Source organism: Haliotis asinina, chromosome 4 (assembly GCF_037392515.1).
Source record: "Haliotis asinina isolate JCU_RB_2024 chromosome 4, JCU_Hal_asi_v2, whole genome shotgun sequence".
Classification (NCBI taxonomy): Eukaryota; Metazoa; Mollusca; class Gastropoda; order Lepetellida; family Haliotidae; genus Haliotis; species Haliotis asinina.
Genome location: NC_090283.1, coordinates 56,474,533 through 56,492,024, shown reverse-complemented (window position 1 = coordinate 56,492,024; position 17,492 = coordinate 56,474,533).

Here is a 17,492-nt window from a genome sequence, read left to right as displayed (position 1 = left end):
TCATCCTAAACAACACTATGATTATAATGCATTCACTTACATATACAGAGAATTGTTTTTCGTGGTCGTATTTTCAGTTTCAACAAGTCATCATCATTACTATTCATCATTTTTAAAAGTGTTTTACACATATCTGCTGTGAAGTGACAACGTCCGTTTATTATATGACAAAACGTTTTAGAGTCCGTCAATACATAAATAAACATTAACAAAAAACAATGTTTATTTCCCTGTCTGGCAGGCCGCATACAGTGGATAAAACAGACCCTGTCTACTGGGAGCCAGTATATTGTGTCACAGCGGTATACGCATGTTAAATTTGCGGAACGGTATCTGAGCAAGCACTGAATCTCAAAACATGCATAGGTCCATACATGTACAAACACGCGCGCACGCTATGAAATAAAAAAATTTTGTACGTGACGTTGAACCGCCATTCGCTTCACCCATTTCCTAAGACGTACAACTGATCCTAACGAAAGGAGAAGGCTATTTAAATGAGACGTGCCGCAGCGATGCCGCAAACAAAATAACTCATCGGACACAAACACGACGGGAGCTCCATCCTGATCCTCATCGCCATCTAACGCTGCGTCTGATGACTCTGCCGCCAACAAGGCGATCTTTGTCATGTGACCACCGGCAGTCATACATCGCATGATAATCTAGGTCATTTCAACAACATTCCGATTAAGGTTAATTGCAGATGGAGTTTCTGTCTTTTAACGGGTCTTCAAAACCGTACATTCCCTGGCACACTGGTATTTTTATGGCCAACTTGAAAGCAGGAGGGCGGTCACGTGACACGGTGCCGTTACCGACCGGTAGTGATATTCCAGCCACGGCGTTCTCCGGCCATATCTGTTTTCCCCTGATAGACAGAACGCGTGAGTGCGATCTAGAGAGAGATACTATCTGACAGAAGAGACAAATATTTAGCGAGAAAAATGCGTCTTGAAGAAGTATCGGATTGTGCTGTTGGATATACCATTCGCAACCACTGACGGGTACGTACATGATTATATTGATTCGTATATGCTCACATGTCTCATTACAAACAAAAAAGTTCGTGCTCGCAGTATAATTCCAATAATAGTATCCAGACAAATGCTTTTTTCCTCCAAATCCAAAAGTCTGAAATTCCAATTTGAATAAGGATACAAAGCTACATGGTATTCGTCGAGAGATATAATACTCGTTAAAAAGACATTCCGGATATCAATAGGGTTCCCTTCATAACAGCCTGATTGTCATTTAACGACCACCGGGAATCTAATGCATAAATGATAACACGGGCAGTTCTCTATAAATCCGTGTACAATCTGACTTGGAAACCCAGACAACATTGCAACAGATCGGCGATCATGATGGCTCTTTTGGTTAATGTATCATAAATATGACATCAATAAAGGTCAAGACACATCTCTATGTCTGGCGAGGACATTTCGGCAGAACGACAAATGCATCTTTATTTCTAACAGAGCTGAACCATGTGATTAATAGGTCTCTTTATTGACGTATAACGATGTTGTTGTCTCGAGTTAAGTCATCGCTGTTTCGTCATAGTGTCGGCGTTGGGTGACATTCATTGTGTGAACTATTGTGCAATATTGCCCTGAGGATGAAATAGATGACAGTATTTTCAATAATTCTCACTTTAACTTATATGGAAGCAGCATGCTTATTGGCCAGTTTGTTCCTGTAGTTCACATGGTTTCATAGCAACATGACGTCAGATGAACAAAGCGGTGATTTTCCTGACGTCACGGTTAAGTTTCCATGCGAAAGGGATTACAACACCAATAACGTCGAGAGTTTTCAAAGAAAAAAAAAAGAATAAAACTCTTAAGCCGTCAATAATTTATCACTCAGAAACGAGCTTTGTTTTAAGAGTCATATATACGTTAAACTCTTTGAGTAGAGGGATGTCAACCTACGCCTTCTTGAGACGATGAAAGATAATGTTATATGCTACATAATTAACGTATTTTGTGTTTGTTGTTTAATGTCGCACTCATTAATAGTCTAGCAACATGATCTCTGAAAATATGTGGACCAGACAGTCCAGTGACAGGTATGATGATATAGTAGATATTGCGCATATAATTTTTATAGAGGAAACTAGAAACCACCTCTTTGCTTTAATTAAATTCGACGCCAACACCCAAAATATATTCCTGCTGTCTAGCAAATGTTCACATTTCATTGGGGGCATTTAGGTTATCCCATTAGGGTTTCTTCTTTGATAGGCACTGTCAAGGTAGTAAAGATGAAGAAAACCCAAGCTGTATAGATAGAACTTCTTTATTGCAATCGATCCCTGTTTTCCCCTATACGGTGTTTTACATGTTTTACACACAAACCACCTTAGATATTCCTCAAAGTTCATACGATAATGACACAATTTAATTCAAAACATACAGACACACACACACACACACACACACACACACAAATAAAAATCAACCAAACTGTACAACAACTATACATTTAAAGCACTCTTAAAATAGCATCCATGTAGAATTAATAAGACGCAAAGACAACATATATCTTGCAAGACATAATGAATCTCAAAATATGCCAGCTAGAAAATATTTTATTGCCTTTATCAGTAATTTCAATACATTATGGCTTTGTGTGTCCCTTCGCCCAATATCATGAAGCTCTTCAGGTTTACTTTGAAGTGGCATGAATGCCATGATGTATTGCAGTGTCAGTCGGTCATTAAAGCTTTCTAATGAGACAGGGTATGGGTATTGATTAGAGAGACGCTCCTTTTATTCTCTTGCTGTTGTTGTGTTTATATAAAGATTGATATTTAGAATGCAATTGACTTGTCACTGGTTTTAAGATGTTTCTTTCACAAGAAACGTACCAAATATTCATTGGATTTCATATACTGACAGAAAGGGGGTGGGCGTTTTAACGAAGAAGTTATTACCTATTAGCGAATAGTTTCAATTAATGCATCTTGTAGCTGCTTTGGTTTTGCGAATCGTTTGTATTCCACCGTGAAAATATGTATGACAGCATTAATGACTAAGATGTCTAAATTTGTAATCTTTCCTTTTTGAGATGAATTTCCCAAGAGATAAACATACATCTGATAGTCAAACCTTTTGCTGATATTGTTGTGGCAACGGAGGCTTTGGTGAAGACGACCCGTGAAGGTCCCGGGGTAGAATAGGCATTCAGCAACCCATGCTTGCCATAAAAGGCGACTCAGCTTGTCGTAAGAGGCGACTAACGGGATCGGGTGGTCAGGCTCGCTGACTTGGTTGACGCGTGTCATCGGTTCCCAATTGCGCAGATCGATGCTCATGTTGTTGATCACTGGATTGTCTGGTCCAGACTCGATTATTTACAGACCGCCGCCATATAGCTGTAATATTGCTGAGTGCGGCGTAAAACTAAACTCACTCACTCACTCACTCACTCACTCACTTTGGTGAAGACTGGCATGGCAACACTGTGTATGTAACTACATTGTCATATCTTACCAATAGAAGAACAAAAGAATACATGGCTGCACAGAATTGCATGGCCCCACATTACCAACAAGTGAACAAAGCTGTAAATGACGGTAAAACTACTTTATAACGTTATCGTATATAACCAGAAGCGGAGCAACGTTGTATATAACCTAACAGAGCCACTTTTCAACATAGTGGTATATAACCTTCAGAGGAGCAAACGTGGATATGTCGTTAACCATACAGAACCACTTTTCAACATCGCCGTATATGATCCTCAGAGAAACAAACGTGGATGTGTCGTTAACCGGACAGAGCCACATTTCAACGTCGCCGTATATGACGAATATGTGGTTATTCTAACGTCATTCTAACAATATCTCACCATCTTGTCTTAGGTTACCAACAAAAGAAAGAAGCTTGGTATGGCGGTATATCGCCACGATTTAAAATAGTCTGACATCACTGTATATAGGCTGGAAACGGGCTATGACCTTGTATTGACGCGCTATAACGTCGTCCTGGCCTGCGGGACCTGGCGATTTTACCATGGGGGAACGCGAAGGTGGTAATGAATATACAGACAATGTTACAATATCGTTCTGTATTACCAATAGGTGAACACCAGGCTGATCTTCTACCATGAACATGTAGACCGATGTTGCACTGTTATTCTACTTTACAGACAGAGGAACCAAGTTGTCCATGGCCATGTAGAGCCGCGTCATATTAGTGTATTATATTACCAACACAAGAGTCGTTATTAGAGAAATCATTTCGATAACATGTAGGCTCACCACAGCATCATATTTAATTTGTTTCAAGCTGATTGACCAGTTCATGGCATTAGTCCATTACTGTGACTGTTGCGGAGCGATCCGTAGCAACGTGGCGTCATGCCTAAGCATTGTCGTAAATTATTTTATTTTATTTCTCCTTCCTGCCAACAATAAACTGATTCAGCAGACATCACAACGTATAATCAGGAAAGCCATTGTAGTAATAATACCATGGGCAGTGTATGCAATGAATAACGTGCTTCAACGACTCCTAGATGGGTTATCTGCCCCTGCAGAAAAAAATGGCAGCGGTTCTTCGCTATGATATCTGGGCAGATGTTCAATAAATTCTCGTTGATCGTCGGTTATATTTTGAGCCTTCGTCATCTGTCTATCAAATAAATGACTGCAAGCTACATGTGGTCGCTTCATGGATTCATTTTGGTCGATCGCCGAATAGCAAGAAAATCCAATATTTACAGTCGTGTGAATGTAATCGATATATTTGGAGACTCCAAACAAGCAGAGTGTTCAGGCGTAATGTTCTCCTTGTGCTAATTATGTTATTATTATGTCTAGGAAGGGAATTTGTTCTAGTAAATGCCGATCTTTGGCTCCACAGGTATGCCTTGTTATTGCAGCTAGGTACAAATAATATTTTATCACAGAGTGAGGTTTGGTTATGGATATTGTTTATCTGTTTAGTGTGCAGGAGACTGGTGTCTGTCAATACTGTAAACTTATCTTTACACACGCACTATTACAATGAATTGTATATTACGATTTCACCAACGTAAATTCCTTTATTGCAAGTTACTGCATATACAAACTGAAATCGTCTTAAATTCAGCACTCATTTACTACCCAATAGGTCAAACTTGCCCTCCTCACACTCTGAAAAAATCTTTCTGAACTCATAGGTTCTTCAATTAAATCCTCTTTGTAAATCATACTCTTAATTACTACTGCTCTCTCATCTCTGTAGCTCTAACTATACCTCTCTTCTCCATCTCTCTTCTGGCACTCGTTATCTCAAAAATACAACGGTGACCTTAATCTAACACATATAGATAACAAGTCTTCCGACAGTATCTCTTCATCTTACTCTTATCTTCTTCCTTTAACTGTAATCTCTCCGAATCATTTTCTCTCTTTCTTCCTCTCTCTCTCTCTCTCTCTCTCCCTCTCTCTCTCATACACACACATCTCGCCAGCACTGGCAACAGCGCTCTCCATTTCCCGCTGTCCCTCCTCAACGTCTGTCTCTCTCTCTCTTTCTTCCTCTCTCTGTCTTTCTTATTTTTATCTTCTCTCATCCTCATTTCCTCTCTCCTTACATCGGTGTCTCTCCATCTTACCTAGTTCCATTTTCTACCCTCGCCTTATAGCTTGCCTGACACCCACACTCCAAGAAACCCTGTGTAAAGTGTCGCCATTAGTCATCGAACGATCCGCTATTCCTCTGCCACGAGAGTTCATCAGCAAGGTTGTTTCTTCTAATGGACGTTTGATTATATAGATAACGTAAAGAGAAGTTTATATGATTAGTTATAATTTGATATAGATCAATATAATGCATCATCTTGCTCTTAACAATAGCAAATGGGCGGCCAAGGGTGTCTGTTCGGATCCATTACGTGACTCGGAGAGCTATAGATTACTAAGATCAATCATGGTGATATTTTCAAGCACGTGTTGAGGTTAGCTCGGCGTGTGAGTGTCCCATTACCTCAGATACAATTTCAAAGAGATCGGACAATGTGTGTAGTGATGATATTAAATATTGTGATCAAGTCAAGTAGTTGCTGTGGATTTGTTCGGAAAACACGCCTTACACACGATCCACAGAGTGCAAAAGAACGAAACACATGCCATGGTTTCAGTATAATCAAAATTTAATTCGAGTCTGTTGAATAATAGGACATTTCTTTATGGAAAGTCCACTCTCGCAATTTTGTGATCATATAGAATTTGACCCAGAGTTTTAAGTTTGCCGTTAAAACAGCATATTGTTTCTATAACGAGTTATTAAGGCAGTGAGAAAGACAAATGGGCATCACAGAAGAAAGCTTTCATCATGCCCATTTGAACCAACGAACAGTGGATCCTGATAACTGTAAGGGACGCAACGTTGTAAAAGAAAATGAAAACACTTCTTGATACGAAAATGCTGGATATCTTCTAACCAACGGATTGTATATTGTTTAAACTACTGAAGACTATTTCAAATACACCAACAAAGTCACGGATGTTTTCCAGAACCATGGGAGTGATTGGTGAATCTAGTGGTTAAAGTATTTGCTTGCCAAGCCGAAACCCGGGTTCGATTCTGCACGTGGGTGCAGTGTGTGAAACACTTTTCTGGTGCTCCCCACAGTGATATTGCGGGAATGTTGCTAACAGCAATGTACAATCATACTCACTCTCTCGAGGACCATTGTGACTTCGGGAAAAAATCAGTATTAAACCCTGTGTTGTTTAGAGTTGTGGACGACATGAATGTTTCCTCAACAACGGATCTACAACCAGCGAGTGTCCACAATATCGACGGGAGAGCAAAGTTAATATTGCTTTCAAACGTTTGGCCAAACCGGTGACGGAACCCTCTAAATCAGGGGAAATAGGATGGCATGTTTCGTAATTTGAAATTGGCAAACAAGACAATTGATTTCATGAATTGAAGTAACATTCTGAGACGAAAATCGATATCCCAACTTGTCCCACACTGTTTAAACTTCAGGAGCCAAGCGCAGTTTCATTTTCCAATACAAGCAGCGTACCATCATCCAAGTTGTTCATTTATAAAGTCGTTTGGAGGCAAAGTGGATATGGTTTTGTTTGTAGTTGTGAAATCGTAGAACAGATCTTGCAAACAAGTTGCCTTTCAATATTGTACGCTACTCTAGATGAGAGGAAAACCTTCATTCATGGATCTGTAGGGTATGCATTACTAAGCATGATGCCCAGAGATACAGTTGCAGCTTTGACGCCACAGGTTCATGACAGTTTGTCACAAATGAAAGCATATCTCGTCTCATGTTTAAAGAAAGAACGTTATGTACATCTTTGCATATGTTTCATGAGAAAACATTACGTATATCACTGCGCATGTTTAATGAGAAAAGATGTATATCTCGTCTTATCTTTATTGAGAAACCAACGTGTATACTTTTTCTTATAATTTATGAGCAAACAGTGTGGGAAAACAATGAATTTCCTCACAAATAACACCAAAGAAATTTGGAAAGAACTGTTATGCAGGACGTAATAAATCCTATAGGAACCAATTGCTTTCTACTTTCATTCTTATAGGATCTTTGTACATATCAATCATGATTTCCGGCCATATCCGGACTAGCAAAATCCACCTGAACTGGAAATTGAAAAAGTAACGAACAGATCTGGCCTGTTTTATGTTTAGATCTATCAATACAGATTCAGACACACAAAAAATACCGACAAGACTGCGCGACAGAGGTGATGACATTTCCTCCCAGCAGCTCTGGCCTTCTGTGTCAACATTTCGCAAGGTTTGAGGTACCATCAAGCAAGCCTTTGTGTGTAGATTTCTGAGATTTGCTTCTACGATTGCAGGTGTCCCCATGTTGTGCTGTAACTGCAGTGTTCCTACAGTTAAAGTAAGGCAATACTCCTTCAATGGAAAGGGAAGTGTTTAAAGTGCGTCGTATCGATGCAGATTGTTGTACCATTGTCCAGTATGAATTAACGCGGAGTGGAGAATGTGCAACGAAGAATGAATATGTCAGCAAGGTACTTCTGGACTTCTGAAATGCCAGTCAAGGAACACTCTTTAAAGTCACCTTAAAATATCCACTGCTGACAGCTACTGCAAACATTCATTCACTCGCATCATCGACATCGCGACATGAATATTATAAACCTCTACCGGACTCGCACAAGAACGAGTAGTGAGATATAAGCTATACTTAATCATTACAATAGTGCAGGAATCTTAGCCACGTATCAATGACAGTTCTGGAATAATCAGCTAAAATATGCGATGTAATACAGTGATACCTAGTCAGATATAAACTCAATATAATGGAGTCACGAATATTTATAGACAACTTCTTGCACAGCTCCGGGAATGGTGTCAGTTTCGCCCAGTGCTGCTTTGGTGATAAGTACACGTGCATTCATTTGGTAGCTGTCTTCAACATCATCGTCCAACTCACACTCATTCACACCAAATACAAGAACACACGTGCCCAATCTTCTAAATTACAATATGGAAGGGTTCGGGCTGAAATGAATGCATTATCTTCACATGCTGATATACGAGGTACCACACGCAGTGAGTCTTTCAAAATGCCGACAGGAATCCAGCATGTGTTTTTTTATGATTCCCATCATGACACAGCTTGACTTCAGTTCAGGACTTCTCATTGTTTGCGTTGTTGTAGTGTTGACACATTGTGAAAATATCATATAGTATTAACTTAATACGTGCCTACTCTGGACGACTCTTTGATACGACCACACAACACGTTGTTCCCTGGAACAAAAAGGCCAAGCATTGCAGATGGTAATATGACCCGTTAGAGCACATACCCTTGTCACCAAAAGAAGATCCGTAGTTCTGGTAGGGCGCCTCTAATGTAGAGTTAATTATTACTCACCCGTTGAAGATATCACTGTTTAATAACTTTACAAAGTTATTGTGTAATAACATCGCGTGACACCGCAAGAATGATTTCAAAGTGGTTCACAGTTATGACGCCACAATGCTAATACCTCTGTCACAATTAGACCTTGCTTGACACGCTGAAAACTGAGTGTCACTACACTCGTTGAATTCATAGGAAAGAAGTACTTTGCTCGATGCTATTTCGCTAATGCTGGGTGGGTACTAAATAAAATACTAAACTATGTCCCGTGTAACAGCATATTTATGAAACGAGTGAATGTTTTGTATTTAACGAGCGAAAGCGATAATTCACGAAAATTCACGAGAATTATCTGTCAGCTCTGATTCAATGATATTGTGTAATATTTCTTTTTTCATTTTTTTCAGTTATACTCCATTTACTAACTGAAATTAATAATATTTTTTTCAAGATGTATGTCTTTCTTTTTCACTTGATGACAAATGCTAAATGTGAGGACACCTTTTCAGGCGGTTGTTTGTGCGGAACTCAGATTCCAGAGTGCACGAAAGGACGGTTTTGTCAAGGTGTCATGCTATGAGATTGTTATTTGTCGGTTTCCAAGGAGGTGACTGTCAATCTAAAGAAGGCACAACCGCGTTAAAGTGTCTCTATTGTTAAATATTCAGTTTTGCCTTTGTAGTTTCAGTCAAATATCTCCACCTTGTCATGTAGCCAAATCATTGGAACGCCCCGGAGCGGGATGGTAGTCTTAACGAGACTACCTTCTTTCTCATAGTAACATAACAAGAGTTAAGTTTTGTACATACACACACTGATCATTGTATTGAACCTAATGATAAACTACAACTTGTAGCAATCTTTTTTTCTCTGAAGGCTTTTCAAACAGTTGTGTCAATATCTAATCACATGTGTTTCAACGACAGTGTATTTGCTCTAACGAGACCAGTGATGCTACAATAGTGAATAACGTTAGATGTTACAAGCACATGTGAAACAGACATTTACAGTTTGCTTGATTCTTACATGAATTTGATACAAAAATACTGATCAATATTGCTTTCAAAACGATTCTTTGTACACATGTGAAGGATACTTCCAAATTTAACACATCAGTGGTAAAAATGATATCCGATGTAACTCCATAGTTTCATGGAAATTATATTTTTGATTTGATTAGCATCCGATATAAACCTGTTGCCCTTACATGAAACCGGTGAGGTAGGGTAGCCTAATGATGGAAGCGTTCGCTCGTCACGCCGAAGACCCAGGTTCGATTCCTCACATGGGTACAATGTGAAAAGCCCATTCCTGGTTTTCTGTGCCGTCATATTGCTGGAATATTGCTAAAAGCGGCGTAAAACCATAGTCACTCATGCACTTTCTTCAAAACCAATGGTACATTTCCATCTGGTGGCGGCTTTAAGCACGTCATTAATATCTTTCACTTTCGTTCACCACATGTAAACATGTTAAAGGATGCTTACTCGGTGAAAGGACCCAACTACGTAACACCCCTCATCTCAACATACCTGCAATGCCAAGGCTGGTCTACATCGGCTAACGTGTGCAACAATAAATGTTACATGGACTGCCTGATAGGGTAATGGCAGACCACACACGGAGACGGGACTTGGCACAATCAGTTATATTTACATAACAAGTCTCTCAGCCTTACATGCACGCAAAGGTTACGCTTTCATGTGTGCGTCAGAACAATCATGTGTTTCTTCCCGCCACGAGCTGTGTAGAAGTGCCAAAGATAGTTCACGTCTCCATGATGTGATTTGACGTAAGCGTTGTGCGTCAGGGAAACAGTGTCTGTGTGATTTGTATGTTGCACATTGGGATAATAATTAAGCATGCTGTCATGTTGTGTTTGATACATCTGTGAGGTAATTTGTACATGGTTTAAGTTAGATGACAAGATAGGCAGACAGTTATATTGCATTGTGTTTACATGTGGAATTTAGAAGAATTCCAACACAACTGCAACTCTAACTAACCTGATTTGTTTGTTTGTTCTTTGATGCCGCACTCAGCAATATCATAGCTATACGGGAGCGGTCTCAGTGTGGTCTAGACACTCCGGTGATCAAGCGCATGAGCATCTGTCTATACGTATTAGGAAACAATGACGTGTCAGCAAAATCGAGTTACACAACTGTGATACGGCGATATGCGTCAAGGAAATCAGCGCACCTGATCACCCGATCCCGTTCGTCGCCTCTTAAGTGCATAAGTTGCTGGAGATCTGTTCTAACGCAGATGTTCACGGGTCCGAAATAAAGTATTAACAGGCGCACAACATACATATAGGATCAGTGGATTATACATTGTTGTATATCCACCAATACCCGAGCAAGTACAAATATGTAGCAAAGAAAACATCCAATTCATGTGGTGCTTTATTGTGTGGAAGCCCTATCTCTGCTGTAGTCGATTTTATGAATTTCTGTATTATCAGACAGTTCATTAGTATCAAGAAAATCACTTGTTTCACCACGTCAGGTTCCTGTCTGGTATCTCTATTGCCTATCGCTAGCTGTAAAATGTTGTGCCGTTGGTTTGTGTGTGGGAGATGGCCTCAAGTACTATTTACAGAATTAGAATAATACCCATTTTATAGGAATAAGCTGTCTCTTATGTTACACAATAGCGTACAATGTCATATTACACGTCGATGTCAAAGGCAAACACAAAAGCATAGATAGTGATTTGAAACCTATGATTTACCAAAAGCTATTAACTGTTTCCAAACGTAAAGCTACAGAAAATGGTTTAAGATTTCATATTGTTTAATCGCTCGTACAAGTATTTCCCTGATGGCATTTGTGTGAGATTCTGGACGTTGGCGCAATGACGTCAACGCTTTGACGTTCGTTTCTACGTCACCACTAACGATTTTCAGTTTCGCGGTGTCTTTAATGTCCACTGATATGATTAGAGTCAGTCATCCCAACAATGATAAGTAGCAATAAAGACTAAAATAGAATGGCCTAGGGATGATAAACTGAAAAAGGTAAATTTATCTCCATTAATCAATGGAGATGCAGACTCCAACGATTCGCTTTGGCCATGCAAAGCCTTGACCGTATTCAGTTCTTCTGTGCGAAATGAAACAGTTAGAGCCGACGTAAGCCACAGACGAATCTGATCATGGTTCATTGTATACGTCCCCTGTAGTGGACGAAGGAATCAGTATACGCCCGTATAACTGCAGGTTCCACCATCCAATTAGCCCACAACTTACCGTCACACTGATTCAGAGTCTATGGTAGAGGGACCATAAAAAGCTAGTTTATCATACCATGTGTCTCTATCCAATTAGTGGAGGCTATTCTACAAATCCCGATGGTCCTGGGAGGCTATAAAGTGCTACAAATTGCCTGGATGGACTGTTCGTGTATGAGATCTGAAGTAGGTTTGAATGTATTTGTATAGCTTGTGAGGGTAATAGTGCGTATCATCTAAGATACTTTGTACAGTGACACCTCATTGCCTCGGACCCCTTTGTATCAGGGCATTCTCTTTGGCATCCGAATACCGTTGATGACGTCTGTGTTAAGTCAATGTAGCTTTACAATTTACCTTTGTTCGTCATTTCGGAGTATGCATCTTCGGACCATTTAACCCCTAAGAGCTAAACGTGAAAAAGGATTGAGTGAGTGTAGTTTTACACTGCACTCAGCAAAATTCCAGCTTTGAGGCAGCGGCCTGTAAATAATCCAATCTAGACCAGAGAGTCCAGTGATCAACAGCAGGAACATCAATCTAGGCAATTGGGATACGATGACATGCGTCAAGCAAGTCAGACAGCTTGGCCAGCCGGCCCCGTAAGTCGCCTCCTACGAAAAGCACGGGTTACTGAAGATCAATTCTAACCCGAATCTTCCCGGGTATGACAAAGTTATGGTTGAACGGATGTAGTTTATTTACGTTACATGGAATCGTTTCAGCTGAAAACCGAGATTGGTGATTCTATTGACGTGTATATTTCACGCCACAGTTTGCGGAGGCTACCACTTTTGCATCCCTTGAATTATAACAGGCAAAACAATCTCAAAACAAAACAACTACAAGTTCTTTATGTGGTCATTATTTTTTTTGCAGTATGGATTTTTTAAAAGCCTTGGCAAAAAAAAAAAAAAAAGCAAACACTTTCCTAAAATGACACTATCACTAGTGATTACGTGCAGACCATCGGTCCATCCGTTCTTTCAACAAAGTTTTATGTCTGTAAAACTTCATAAAATTCAAAATTCAAGTGGCATTTCGTTTCCGATATCGATCAAATTCGACATCCTTAATGCAACAACGAATGATATTCTACACTCTAAGAATAAATTGAATAGTCCGGCCTTGTGTTGTCCTTTCGATATCCTTCCAATCGCTGTAGAATATTTGACTCCAAGAAGTAAAGGCAATAACGGATTTATACAAACAGGCGTTTTACGTTAACATCACAATCCGACGGTGAAGGATATCACTCTCTTCAAAAGTTGTTTGAAATATGAGGCATCCTGTTTCATTCCTGACGTAGGTAAATATTATCTTTACGAAACAAAACAGAATTACCAAAAGCAACGTTCCTCATTTCAATTCCAAACAACGTCACATCCCTCAAACACTGCACAGCCTGGTTCACGTGGCGCATGGCAAGCTAGCAAAGACCATATGCTAAACCTATGTACGCCATATGCAGTGATCATTCTTGTAGAACAAACACAGCGCTTTCCTTCAATTAGCAGAATGTGTGTGTGGAGTAGATTAGGGATCTATTTCGCGCGGTTGAGGTCCTGAGATGGAGAATGTAAACACAGATGATATTCATATGCGTGTCTGGTGACTATTTTTGTCCCACCGAGACCATAAATCTTGTAATGACGCGCGGGTCGATGTTTAATTACTTCCCCAGTGTGTATATGTATGTTCTTGGTGATGAACATAGTACTTCCCTGACTACCTATTGAAGTCGCCCATATGACGTTTGCGACGAGTCAATATCACCGTACTGACGATTTGCTGCCGCACAACTATATGAAGGGTGGTAGGGTAGGATAGTGGTTAAAGTATTCGTGTTTTTCTTCTGCGAGTGTTCCCTGTCGTCAGCTGACTATTAATGAATCACTCTACTTGTTGATCGTAGTTTCATGTCGCATTCAGCAATATCGCGGCGTTATAGAGAAATCAGTATCTAATACTTGTAACTGGACCAGACATTCCAGTGATCAACAACATGAGCATCGACCGAAGCCATTAGCAACCGTGGTTTCCAGCCTTGTCACTAGACCACGTTAGTCGCCTCTTATGACAAGTATGGATTGCTGAAGACCAATTCTAACCCAGATCTTCACGGGTTCATCGCCACTTAAACAGTATTGAAGTGCAATGAGTAAGGAAGATATTACAATGCCCCGTCCAAGACTCGTACTATCTTCGTGAAATCCACCAGTACGGATATGGTGCTGATAGATCAAAGATAATCATTCAAGCAAGTTAGGATTCGAACCAAAGACTATCCTGGATGTTACGGGGGCCTTTGTAGCCATTGAATTGCGCATATGACTGTCGGTACACTATCGATACACTATCTGTCACTGTTACACCATATTTCTTGTTAACGGTCAGATAAATAGCAGCAATCCCGCGTGCTCGTTAAGCAAACATACCTCACATATCTCTGTTTGAAAGATCAGAGGGGTTATTATGCATACGCAATTTAAGCGCTGAGGGGTAACAAAGACTGGTTTAAAAATGCCAGAGTAGTCGTCTAAATTCAATTCCTGTTATAGTTTACATGAAAAGTCCTTAAACATCGGATTTATATAAACTATTTATGTAATGCACATGGTCAAGATAACAACTTTTGTAACAGAACCGATGCTGAATGTAAAATTCTGGTGGGCATAACAGACGTTCTTTGCAGGGTGGTAATGAAGACAGTGCTAACGCAATAAATTGAAATGTAAGCCACAGGGTTAAGTATGTAGTATATCACACTAACGTAGCTGAATCAAATTTGATACAAATATGGATACCAAAGGCTTCACTGCACAATGAAAGACATTAGTTGAAAGGTTTTGGCACACAGCGCAGCTGGTAGAGCGTCAAGGAATAAGGGTGTAGAAATAATAGTAAACTGAGATGCAAAACAAATGAAAACTCTCCGTTGATTCTATTTTTATAGTTTTGATTTTCACTTGGGCTTGTTCTAAGTTTACAACAACTTGTGGTGGTGGCATCCACAGAACACTTTCATTTTTCTAAATGACAGTTTGATTTGCGACATTAACAGCAACAAGCACGCACACGCGCGCGCACACACACACACACTCACACAAACAAACAAACAAAGATAATACTCAGCTACTGATTGTTATCGTAGACATCTAATCCTTTAAATTAAATAAATTCGCTTTTTTTCCTCTCACAGTGACAACATTTCCAGGTACGGGCAACGTGGTTGAGAATTCGGCTCTTACCAAAGTCTTAATTGAATCAAAATGTATGGATATGAAATTACTCAGCTATAGAATATTTTTCACAGAATGTCACGGGAATGGCATTCGGTTAAATTGACATAATGAACTATCAGAACTGATTTTAAGTTTTAGTTACCTGAAAATGTAACATAGAAGTGGTCTTCAACAAGACGTTTGTAGTGAGTAGCGACTAACGGGATTAGGTGGTCAGACTCACTGACTTGGTTCACAAGGCGTCGTTTCCTTGTTGCATAGAACAATGCTCATTGGATCGTTTGGTCCAGAATCGATTATTTAGAGACTGCTGCCATACAGCTGAAATAATACAGAGTGCAGAGTTAAATAACAAACAAACAAACAGAATCTTCACAAGGTTGTATGAGGCAAGGTAGTTATTATTTACTAACAGGTGATTTTGAAGAAAGACACAATGTTAACATACCATTCTTCGTGATATTGAAACATAAAAATGACAAGTTTAGCATGACTTTTAATTACCAGGCACGTTCAAACACCTGGAATTACTTAATACGGAGCCCAGGCGTTCTGATCCGATGCGCCGCTAGCTCTACTTCCTGTTTCAAAGTCATGGCTTAGCGTCTCAATATGACTCAAATGCAACTCGATGCTGCACTCTTCACAAGGTCACGCATCAACCATTCATCATTATCTGATAGATTCAGTGCATGTGTTGTTTGTCTCAAAATACTTCACCTCTGATAAGTAAACACAGATGTCGAACATCTTTGCAATCAAAGGCGCCGAATGAAACCTGCGGTAAAGACGGATGCACAAATATGCGCGGAGTTGTACTTGTATAACTTTTCAAGGTGGGTAAACATGACGTGTTCAGGCAGTGTGTGGAGCTCGTGATAAGCTATGGTAATGGGAGCTGTCAGTGCTGTTTAAGGCTGTGGGTTTTAATTTTAGTTAGTACACAGCTGTCCAGGAAGTGTCGATGTTACACGTTACAGGACCTGTAATGCTCCGATTGATGGAGATGGGAATCGATATTGGTGCTTATTTGCGACAGTATTTCGTCACTGAGTTGATGGATAACTTGATGATTATCTAATTGGTTGTTCTGAGTTAAATTTTCCCTCGTATGAACTGACGAAACTGACAGGCCGTAGTCGTAGAATAAACTGTATTTCTCCTGAAAATTACGTGATGTTACGACGTTGTGAATTATTTAAGACACCGGGTGTTTTGGTAATTTCATTGATTGTGGGTTTGGTGCAACACGTGTCAGCACATTGTGATTTGCTTCGAGCGAACAATGACACCGCATGTTTTAAAAACTGTTTCAGACTCAACTATTCCCATGATGCCCGCTGCGTTAAAGGCACACAAATAAGCAAACAAAATCTGCATAATATACAGACATGAGATATAAAAAAGCAAAGTCATTAAGAGTAAGAAATATCTGCCAAAAACTGTTGTTTGTTATTACAGCTATATCACAAGAATGTGTGTACGAATCACTGTCAAGTAGTAGTGATAGTATATGCACCAAGATTCACAAAAGGAAGAGCGGATCCTGCTTCGCTGGTGCCTCCATTGTGTCCCTCCAGTAGTTAGATTCAACCGCTTATACTGTTGCGTATGAGTGTGAGAAATGTCTGTTCAAACTAGGATCCGCGCCACGAAAACCAATGGTTCACATAATGAACAACGGCCATCATATCGCACGATAAACCGTTGTTTGCATTGTGACATTCTAACCATCAGCTCTTGCGAATGACCGATATTTACATGGAATTGGGCTTCTCGTTGATGATTTATCATACAATACCATCAGACCTTTCATCATACTTTCATCAATTGTTAAATGAGACCGCGTCATTTTACCATCAATAGATTTCTGAACATACTATTGTATCCATTAACACGCATTTCAGCAGAACCGATAACTAAAAAATCATTGCATTGAACAGATTGATTTCCACAACCACTTGAGACAATTGAGATAACACACGCGCCCCTGCAGGAATCAATATGTCTTTGTCACTTCATGTGTTTATAAATATATACCCAAGCGATGATAACTACACAGTTTCTTGAGAAGACAGAAAAACGATCCATTCTCTAAACATCCATACCACTTCTTCTAGCAGTCAGGACAGA